This window comes from Schistocerca piceifrons, chromosome 6 (genome assembly GCF_021461385.2).
Source record: "Schistocerca piceifrons isolate TAMUIC-IGC-003096 chromosome 6, iqSchPice1.1, whole genome shotgun sequence".
NCBI classification, from domain to species: Eukaryota; Metazoa; Arthropoda; class Insecta; order Orthoptera; family Acrididae; genus Schistocerca; species Schistocerca piceifrons.
In genome coordinates this window covers 19,261,671-19,272,505 of record NC_060143.1, presented here as the reverse complement: position 1 = coordinate 19,272,505, position 10,835 = coordinate 19,261,671, and positions in this window count along the sequence as shown.

Here is a 10,835-nt window from a genome sequence, read left to right as displayed (position 1 = left end):
GTATTCTGATCGAAAGCCAATAAGCCGTAGATACAACTATCGTGTTTTTTTATTATTTATTATTATTGTGAGGAAGAGAGCAATATTGCATACTCGTATACGTATCTATGAAATTTTTGTTTAAAACTACATGCGAGGAGAAAGAATGTGTACCGGAGTAGCAATTTGTCAAATGGTTTAAATGCGCTGCTGTCGGAGTTAAAACTGACTGCGAGAATGGAAACGAAACCGGAGCTGTCAAGAAGTATGCTGTCCGGCATGATGCGTGTGTTGCTGTTACGTTCAACAGATCGCGCTCCAATGGTTATACGAAATCGCGAGCGTATTCAATAGCAACGTGGTGTCAAAATTTGCAAAGCAATCGGTGGAGAACATTGGGGGATTTAATATTCTGAACAAACGAACATTTACATATTTATTTACATAGATTTACGTCTCATTTTATACAAATATACAGTTGTTGGGACACCGCGTCGACAAATATCATCGCTGGCGGTTCGACTGGGACGTGGCACAAGATTCTCTGTTAGTCTGCCTGTACACCGTTAAGCAATTGCAACAAAACTAAATTGTTTGCAAAGACTGTCAGCCTGCGGAGAAGAAATAATGTTAATTCCTGGTTACTGCTTCAAAAAAGACAGCTGAAATTTCACGTACGTGTACACAATGTGCTGGCGACATTCGGTGTGACGTTCAGCCGCAGACAGGCGCAGCGATTTCGTTCAGTAGGCTGGCACATGGAGTGCGTCTGCTCCAGTGGCAGCCGCTCTCGGCTAATGGAGCGGCCGGTAGCTCGCGGTGGAGTGGATGGAGGCCAGGGGGGCCCGGACTCGGGGTTGCCCCGGCTAATTGTCGGGCGTCGAGAACTAACAGGCGTGCGGCCGCGGAAACAGGGGGTGGGAGGGAGGGGGAGGGGCCGATTCTGAGAAAAAACACGGCCGGGGGCTGCGGGACAAGCGCATTAATCGCCTCCTCTCCTCCGTGCGCTCCACGCCCAGGACAAATTATCGCCGTACGCTTTTTGTTGACAGTGGCGTTGTTTGTACGGGGTGGCTCTGTAGGAAAGGTCAACGTGCCGCGAAGTGGCGGATGTGGTCGTTTGAAACCAAAACACCCATACGGACGAAAACCGAAAAGCGCCTAACACATAAACGCTCAAAAGACAAAAAACGATTAAGACGTAATACTGTTACTGTCCTGATAAAATTCTGAGTAATTTACTAACAAAAATCGTTTATACACGGAAAGGTCTCGCTTCTCGGGCGGACAAAAACAGACCAACATACTTTCTGCTTTTCACGAACTCTTCTACATTTCGCTATTTTGTCAAAAACTGACATTTTGAGCCAGTGGCTGTGCGCAAAATATAGGTTGACTCTTGCACAGAAGATTACAGCAACCAACCACTTTTTACGATGCTATTTATTTCTTTTAAACAGCGCCTTTACCGGTTTCGAACCGATAGGTTCATCTTCAGACGGCTAGTTCACGTTTTACATTTGATTTTGTATTTTGTTTCCCCACTTGACGAAACCTCCTTGGGGTGGTGGTGCCCTACAACCAAAACAAAATGTGAGACAACGTCTTTTTAATTGTCATTGTGCCTCACGACGATTTTAAGTAAAGTAAACAAATTATTATTGTTCAATGGAAGATGTTTCGATTACTTACAATGAAGAATCCACGTCGTTACGTTTCATTGTAAGTACTCGAAACGTCTTCCATTTAACAATAATAATTTGCTTACATCACTTAAAATAGTCGCGAGGCACAATGACAATTAAAAAGACATTGTCTCACATTTTATTTTGGTTGTAGGGCACCATCACCCCAAGGAAGATTCATCAAGTGGGGAAACAAAACTCAAAATCAAATGTAGAACGTGGACTAATCGTCTGAAGGTGAACCTATCGGTTCGCAACCGGTGACGGTGCAGTTTAGATAAATAAATAACATTGTAAAAAGTGGCTGGTTGCTGCAATCTTCTGTGTAAGAATCAACCTGTATCTTCTACATTTGCATTATACTCTAGAAGTCATCTAACAGTGTATGGTGGAAGGTACTTCTGGTACCCCTATCTGATCCCCCCCTTCCCTGTTCCACTTGCGAATGGCAGAGGGAACAATTATTGTCGGCAAACCTCTGTATTACCTGTGATTTCTCGATTTTTTCGCTGCAGCTATTTCGTGAGATGCATGTAGGAAAAACAATACGTTGTGCGACTCTTCCTGGAATGTACTGTCTCGAAAATTCAGTAGTTAGCTCCTTGACGCACAGCGCCTCTGTTGTAGCATTTGCCACTCCAGTTTATTGAGCATCTCTGTAACGGTCTCGCGCAGACTATACGATCCCGTGACGAAACGCACAGCTCTTCTTTGGATCTTATTTATTTCTTCTATGAGTCCAACCTGCTAAGGGTCCCAGACTGATGAGCAATACTCAAGAATCGGTCGAACAAGCGCCTTGTAAGCTACTTCTTTAGTGGATGAATTACATTTCCTGAAGACTCTTCCTAAGAATCTCTGTCATCCACTTTTCCTACTATTTCTTATATGTAGTCATTCCACTTAATGTCGCCCGGTATGCTTGTATTTCACTAAATGACAGTAGTGGACTTGCTGACTTTTTATTTCGTTAGACCTAACGAAGTAAATAATAGTTGCTGCTAATGATTAAAAAAAAAATGAAATGGGCGTATTGCATCGCTGGTCGGGAGGCCCCATCCGGGGAAGTTTGGCCGCCAAGTGCGAGTCTTATTTTAGTCAATGCCACATTGGGCAACTTGAGCGCCGGTGATGAGGATGAAATGATGGTGAGGACAACACAACAGCCAGTCCCTGAGCGGAGAAAAATCCCCGACCCGGCCGTGAATCGAACCCGGGCCCGCCTGCGTGGGCGACGAGCACATTACCACCCAGCTAAGGAGGATGACGCTGCTAATGATATCTTACCACGTGTGGTTGGGTACTGCTACTTTCAAAACTCTTCGTTTTTCGAATTTGGCGATGGATGTGCCAAAGTCGGCAAACAGTGAATTTTGAGTTTAAAATTACTCTGTTTCTTCTTTAAATGTAGGCACTGTAAATTTATTTTTAAGCGCAGTGGCAAAGAAAATTGGGGGGGGGGGGGGGGGGGGAACAAATCGCTATTTTGCTTTAAATGTACACTAAGCTGCCTAAGTGAAAAAGAGAAAAACGAAAAGCTCTAAACTGTTGGGCATTACGGGCGGTCTGTCCATGACAAATAAAGACAGAGATCAAGTTACAGCAGTGTTTGCTGTCCATACAAACTTCTTGGAACATTTCAAGAAAAGAAATGTAGTAATGTTAAAATATTTGTTAATAATATAACAAAATAAGGCGCAAAAGATGTCTTCACCGGTAACGAAACTGATTTAGCTTACCGTAGCTTACTCAAAAAAAAAAAAGGAAAAAATGCATTTCGGCTGTGTCAGAAATACTACCCTTATGTGTCACTGGGAAAATTTAAAACCACTTCGTTTTAAAAATGTAAGAACCTTACCAGTCGAGTATAGTGCGGACGAAAAAGCGTCGTTGGCGACTCCTATGTTCACTGATCCTCAGTTTAGATAACGATAACAGACACCCTCCCCCCCCCCCCACCCCCCCCACCCCCCGGCCAGAAACAACAATAAACTGTTGTAGACAGACTTTCAGTGTACAGCGTGTGTCTATGAGTGTGAATTGTAGCAGGAATTGAATTACTACACTGTAATAATATTTGACGAGATTGAAAAAACAGTAATTTTTTTCCTAAGTGTCGTTTAAGGGATAACTCTTTAATACATATTTTTATCACAAAAAATAATTCGGTTTCCTCTGTTTAATCTTAAATGTTTTCCACTGTATTCTGTATTCCGACTGATCTGCAACCGCTTATGAATAGTCATTATCAGATTGTAATATATATGCTATGTCTGTGATTCTATTAGTCTAACCGGATCTCCATGCTCATACGTAATGCGATGCGTGGCGCTGAAGGTTTCATCTTTATTCCTCAATGTTCAACAGTTCGTATATGATATTAGAGCGTCGGGCTCCCTGGAACAAGAAGTCAGTCCAAATAAGTTGTAGTCAACCTGGTCCAGCCTTCATGGTGGGCGGTGGGCAGAGGGCTTTTAAAAACATTTTCATTAGGCTTACACTAAATTTTTACATAAACTATTTCGTAAGAAATTATTATTATATGCTTCTACCTCCTGTGACTTCACTTTGTAAATTTTATAATGTAAAGTTACTTCCCTACTATATATATCACCATTGCCGTGGAACCAGTGGACTGTTTGGAAATTTTACTTCTGACAGAGGAAAGTGGGCCTAGGCAAAAAAGGTTGAGTACTGCTGATGTAAACTATAGCCGAATGCGCCTCTATTCGCTTTTGAGCTAATTATCCTCCCAAGCAGAAATCCCATTGTTACAGGTGGTTATAACGAATCATTAAGGAAGTCAGATTGATATTCCACCATATTCTACGACAGAAATCAAGCTTTCGTTTGACACTGTATATTCTTTTAACAGGGAAAATTTTTTCTAGTAGCCTAGCTGATGTGATAATCTATTGGTTTCCTTTGAATAATGCTTTAGCGAAACAATTTGTGTTATGTACGAGAGGCTTGAAATTATATCTGACATTAATCTACCGAATCTGTAATACGTAACGTGAATACTATCAGACATTCTACGCTCACTATAGGTGCACCCAAAATTACAGCTGTATCTGGCGATGACATTCTGCCCACGATAATTTGCGGCGCCCATAACGCATGCAGTGAAATAACTAGATCACTCTACTATAAAAAGAAAATTTTCTATTAAAAGATACATAAATGGGTTTACGATTTTGAAATATCGAAAAAGTATCAGTAATTCTTTTATATCCCAGGAATAGTCGGTAAAACTTATAACACTGAATACCGTCTACTGATTTCCCTGCAGAGGGTGGTGTACCAAGGACTGATAAGAGACGTGTAGGTATTTTTGTACGATGTCGTTGGAGGTATTTGATTATCTTAAGTTAAACCAGACACCCTGTACAACGGCAAGACAGCAAATCCACATATTAAACTGTTAGTCAGTTCCAGGGACAAATGTGGATTCCGTCCACAATTTATTGGTTACGAACTGCAGACAAGAACTGAAAAAATTAAAATCAAATGTTCAAATGTGTGTGAATTCATAAGCGACCAAACTGCTGAGGTCATCGGTCCCTAGACTTACACACTACTTAAAAAAACTTATGCTAAGAACGACACACACATCCGTGTCTTTGAGGGGACTCGAACCTCGGGCGGGAGGGAAGAAATTAAGAAATTGCAAAAAGGTACAAGACAGGACCTGGGCAAGCTGAAACAACCAAAGGTCGTTTAGTTTGATGAAGCATTAGGCAACACTGGGCTGAAACGGGAAAGGAATAAAACAGAAAAGGATGGGTAAGTTTGAGGGATAACATGGGGAAGGCAGCAGAGGGTCGCACTGGTGGAAAGAGAAGCCACGGTAGAAATCATTGGATAACTAGGGAGATATTTAATTTAATTGATGAAAGGAGGAACTATAAAACAGTAGCTGTTAACGAAAAAAAAATTGAGGCCCAAAAGATAAAAAATAAATTACCAATTATTTTTTTTAAATTAAATTATGAATCAGCTTCCGTTTTAGAATACAATTAAGACAACAGCAAATTTTCGTCTTTAGAGACGAGAACCAGCCGGACAACTTTCAAACAGATTTTGAAAACCACAGATACATTCCATGTAGATTTTATTTCTTCTTAGCAGTCACCTTTGGCGATAATAATAAGTTATTACCGGAAGCAGGCACTACAGTCGGAAAGCATATTTGTAGTAAACAACTTCAGTGTTCAGTCTTCATTCTTAAATATTAAATTCGAATTAGAATCCAAGGATTTGCTTCTACAGTAACGTGTTTCCTTTAGAGAAAGTGGGAAACATAGTGGGCATTCATCCAAAGAAATGCTGTGGAGTTTACAGGGCTGTAGGTAATAATTTGTACGGGCCTGGGTGCTATTCCTCAGCGCTGAAGCAGATTTTGACACAGCAGGAGTCCTATTCTGTAGCCTAATGTTCTTCTTACTATGCGACCGCGTCACAAGCGACAGAACCACCGACGTTTCGGATGCAATTGTGGACAGCCTTTGTAACGTGTCCCTTCCTAATCGGCCTGCTGGATTGCGATATAACTGACCGGGATCGCGTATGACTAATGAAATATATGCAGTGAGGTAGGCTATCGTTACCGAAGAAAAATAATATCGGTTGGTAGGAAGAAAGTGTACGACACACCCTTGTGAAGGAAGAATCTATTCTAAACCTAATCTATATACTGATAGCAATTTTGAAATGGGTGGAGTTTAGTGCAATCGCTCACGAACTGCACTTGAGGAAAGAGGGTTACCAAGTAACATTTAATACAAAAAAATACTGATTAACAAAAAGATGATAATTAAACGGTCGTCAGCCCACTAGGGCAATGAATATCCATAATCCTAAGAAAGGTAATGGTAAAGAAAATTAAGCGAATAATCACTGGCGTGGCAACAGAAGGCTGTTACGCTTTTCTACAACACAACAGTTCATGAGAAAAAAGTTAATCAGAAAGCACTGAGTTTGCAGTTACTTAATCTGAAATACTAAATTGTGAAAGCAAAGTTAAATTTAGTTAATGGTTGAATAAATGACTGATTACAACTGAAACTTCGTTAGGTAAGAAATGATTTTTAGTAACCTCAGCGTAACTTAATACAAAATTTGGAAAAGGGCAAGCAATTTACCTTTAATTACTGAAATACTGAATTGAATTTACTTTAAACGAATGAGCAACTGATTTACTTTCAACATAAGAAGAATGATGTACGTACGAAGCCAGTAGAAGCCACTCGTAAAGCTAAATACAGAATAAATGAAATTGCACACTGTTAATTTGTGCTGTGTCTTTAGTTATTAGTTTTGCCAGTGAAATTGCACACTGTTAATTTGTGCTGTATCTTTAGTTATTAGTTTTGCCAGTCAACTTTTACGTTGCTTTCAGTGAGTGAAGTTAATACTAATGATTTTAAATTCATTAAGCCTCTGTTACGCAATACAAGAATGAACAGTTACTGAGGTAGCAAAATTTAAACTGAAACTGGTCACTAGTAAACAGATAAAACTGGCAGTAAATAGTTAATCAATGTTCATACATTTACGACACTCGCTGATTGCATGGAAAGGAAGGCGACCCTGCTTGGTAGTAACGTTTAAGGACAATGACAAAACAGTTGCCCTACAAGTTTTAACTATTGCAGGTTATTATTCAAGAAAGTTAGTCAGATTTTATGAAAGAAATGCCACTGGGTAATACCTGTGGAATATTAGTTATACTCTGTCAGCTAACAGTCTTACGGTGTTGTAGCTGTGCGGGCGACGAAGAATGTAGCCGACGACAGTGCTGAGCTGCTGCTGTTGCTGCGAATCGTCTCCAGAGCCACGGATAATTATGTGAGAGGCAGTAGTTGGAACTGCAGCTTCCTCCGCCTGTCCACTCCTACTGTGCTATCAACGCTCGCACGTTAACGAAGCAGGTGCGCCTACACTGGCGCGATCATAGCTGCACACCGCGACCAACAAACACTTCCGCACTCTTTTATCACCCAAGCTGCTCTGCTCAATCTCTGCTCGCAGCGCGATAAAGACTCTCTACACGCAAAGATAAATAATGGCACAGCTACTGCCATTTCGTCGTTGCTATCGATACATTTAAGTATAAAGTTCCCTTGACTATTAAAATATTTACATTGTAATTACACTCAATTATAAACGTTCAAAAAGAATTCACTATTACGTCAATTACATATTAAATGTAGTATCCGTATCCAGTGACGCCTGTAGATTGAGGATGACACGGCGCCAGTTCGTAACGTTGGGCCTTCCAAGGTCTGTTCGGACGGAGTTTTAGTTCTGTAATCTACATCTACATCTACATTTACACTCCGCAAGCCACCCAACGGTGTGTGGCGGAGGGCGCTTTACGTGCCACTGTAATTACCTCCCTTTCCTGTTCCAGTCGCGTATGGTTCGCGGGAAGAACGACTGTCTGAAAGCCTCCGTGCGCGCTCGAATCTCTCTAATTTTACATTCGTGATCTCTTCGGGAGGTATAAGTAGGGGGAAGCAATATATTCGATACCTCATCCAGAAACGCACCCTCTCGAAACCTGGCGAGCAAGCTACATCGCGATGCAGAGCGCCTGTCTTGCAGGGTCTGCCACTTGAGTTCGTTAATCATCTCCGTAACGCTATCACCGTTACCAAATAACCCTGTGACGAAACGCGCCGCTCTTCTTTGGATCTTCTCTATCTCCTCCGTCAACCCGATCTGGTACGGATCCCACACTGATGAGCAATACTCAAGTATAGGTCGAACGAGTGTTTTGTAAGCCACCTCCTTTGTTGATGGACTACATTTTCTAAGGACTCTCCCAATGAATCTCAACCTGGTACCCGCCTTACCAACAATTAATTTTATATGATCATTCCACTTCAAATCGTTCCGCACGCATACTCCCAGATATTTTACAGAAGTAACTGCTACCAGTGTTTGTTCCGCTATCATATAATCATACAATAAAGGATCCTTCTTTCTATGTATTCGCAATACATTACATTTGTCTATGTTAAGGGTCAGTTGCCACTCCCTGCACCAAGTGCCTATCCGCTGCAGATCTTCCTGCATTTCGCTACAATTTTCTAATGCTGCAACTTCTCTGTATACCACAGCATCATCCGCGAAAAGCCTCATGGGACTTCCGACACTATCTACTAGGTCATTTATATATATTGTGAAAAGCAATGGTCCCATAACACTCCCCTGTGGCACGCCAGAGGTTACTTTAACGTCTGTAGACGTCTCTCCATTGATAACAACATGCTGTGTTCTGTTTGCTAAAAACTCTTCAATCCAGCCACACAGCTGGTCTGATATTCCGTAGGCTCTTACTTTGTTTATCAGGCGACAGTGCGGAACTGTATCGAACGCCTTCCGGAAGTCAAGAAAAATAGCATCTACCTGGGAGCCTGTATCTAATATTTTCTGGGTCTCATGAACAAATAAAGCGAGTTGGGTCTCACACGATCGCTGTTTCCGGAATCCATGTTGATTCCTACATAGTAGCTTCTGGGTTTCCAAAAACGACATGATGCACGAGCAAAAAACGTGTTCTAAAATTCTACAACAGATCGACGTCAGAGATATAGGCCTATAGTTTTGCGCATCTGCTCGACGACCCTTCTTGAAGACTGGGACTACCTGTGCTAAAGCTCAAGATTCAGAATTAGAAGTAGAGTACAAGTTATCAGCGGATATTAAACAGCGACAGTTTTGGATGGTGCAGAAAGTATTTTATGTGCATTTTCGGTCTTACACCTTCATCAGTTAAATATAAAACAGCAACCAGTAAACAACAGTTCATCTCCATAATGAAAACTCCCTCTAATAGTCACCGAAAAGTCGATAGTTATATCGTGTGACGAAAAGATCACACACCCAGAAGAGTGTTCCACAAAAAATTTTCACTCTGGAGCGAAGTGTGCTCAGAGTTTAGCTTAGAAATGTGTGCCGGTCCGGGGCTCGAACCTACGACTTCTGTGTTTCGCAGGCGAGTATTTTACTCACTGAGCACGACTCACAGTGCTCCCCTACGGTCCTGTGCCATGTTTTTGTTGTTCCAAACAGTGACCTTGCTGCTATTCTACATTCTGTTTGGAATTATTCTTGTTTTTCCTGATAGTAAGTAGAGATTTAGGTGAATTACACTTCTGTGCTCGTCACTAACTTTCATACGAAACATATATAAATGGCCTTTTGTTCTGAAATGCTTTTTATTTGGGCTAGTAGTTGCCAAAAAAATTTAATGATGGTGCACATAATACAGTTCTAAAGTTATTGCTATATTTTGTGTTTGCTTCTTTTGTATGACTGAGTGATCGTGTAATCATTGTTTAAATACCAATGACTGAAAATTTATTATACGGCTTCCATTTAATTTCAAATGAAATATCATATAATATTTGAAAAAATTAGCTGAGTGTCAAACTAACTATCGCAAGGTTCGTGGTTCAGTTCTCAATCGATGCCAGGATTACTTCCGTCACATAGTACTTTCGCCTGTAGCACAGATTTTTAACTGTGAAAAATTGCAGGTTCCACCGTCCCTGTAACTGACAGGGTAAGTATGTTCAAATTCAGAGAAAGGTAAGGCATTTCATTTCCAACATAACCATGTCTATGAAAACAATGTAAGTTTAAAATTTCGTGTTGATAGTTTTATCTTAACACGCAGTTTCTGATAATCCATCTTCTATCAAACTGCGTGGAGTATGTTGAAAAAGCACTATTGCGATTTTATTATTCTTTGTTTCCTAAATTGGTCTAAATTTGACATGGTGTTCGAAGAGTTGTTTCTCCAAGCACAAAAACGTGAAGGTAAGTGTTATCAGAGACTGATGGACATCGAACCCGAGACTCCTTCCTGAAATATTTCTCAATCAAAGGATAGCACAATAATAGAAGAAAATTTATTGCGAACCACAGCAGATAAACCATGCTTTAGCTTCTTGTCGAATCACGAGACAATATCGTGACACTACAAAAAGGTAAATAGAGAATAACAGAAATGTCGTTAACGAAGTCACGGAAGGAACATTTTAAAGACGAAAGACACAGAGCATGTTTCACTATTATAAATGCGTAATCACTAACTGGATATGAGAGTAAAGTGAAGAAAGAAATGCGCCCTATGTCTCACTTGCTTTCTTATAGGGA